At 49.0% G+C, this 834-nt stretch overlaps 1 pseudogene; it reads right to left on the bottom strand.

Annotated features, from left to right (window-relative positions):
• LOC101569608 overlaps nucleotides 1–329 on the bottom strand; it is a 1,343-nt pseudogene extending 1,014 nt beyond the window's left edge.
• Nucleotides 330–834: the final 505 nt, after the last annotated feature.

Here is an 834-nt window from a genome sequence, read left to right on the forward strand (position 1 = left end):
GTGACTTGGATGGATTCTAAGCCCTTGGCAGACTTTTTAAAGGTGAACTCCACAGCCTCACCCTCCTTCAGGCTCCAAAATCCCTCCATGTGCAGCTTACTCTGGTGCACAAAGACATCCACCGGGGGATCGAGCGCGACCCCTGCGCGGGCAGTCATGGACAGGAAGCCTAACCCTATGCGCACGTTGAACCACTTACAGATGCCAGCACCGTGCAGCAGCTGCGGCTCGTCCGCCGCCTGGGCTGCATCTGCTGGCGCCTTCTCGGGCGCCTTCTCCGCTGCCTTGGTGCAGCCACCTGCAAACTGCTGGTTGGACACCGAGCCCATGATCGTCGGTTGAGTCCGTGGCCCCAGGCCCTTGGTTGGTGGCTGCTGGCTCCAGTGAAGTCTGGAGGCAAAGGGGTAGTTCGGAGAAGAGGCTGCTACATGTTCCTCTGCACAATAGCGGTGGGAGGGCCCACCTATGGAATTCTTTAGTTGTCCTTTGTCATAAAGTGTTTCACTTTTCCATCAAACTCTACAGAGAGTTTTGCAGTGTATAGTAGTCTGGGCTGGAATTTGATTTCATAGAGGACTTGAAGAACTCTGATCCATGTTCTTCTTGGCTTCATGGTTTGTGAAGAGAATTCTGCCATTATTCTGATGGGTTTTCCTTTAAAGGGGATCTGTTTCATTTCTCTAGTGGCTTTTAATATATTCTTTTTGTGCTGCATTTCTGGGACCTTGACTATTACATATCTTGGTGTGTTTTTAATTGGATTGATGTTATTTGCAGTTCCATATGCTTTGTTTATTTGAATGTTTCCCCATATTTGGAAAGTTTTCTGTTATT

Source organism: Octodon degus, unplaced genomic scaffold, assembly GCF_000260255.1.
Source record: "Octodon degus isolate 3935 unplaced genomic scaffold, OctDeg1.0 scaffold00346, whole genome shotgun sequence".
In the NCBI taxonomy this organism is placed as follows: Eukaryota; Metazoa; Chordata; class Mammalia; order Rodentia; family Octodontidae; genus Octodon; species Octodon degus.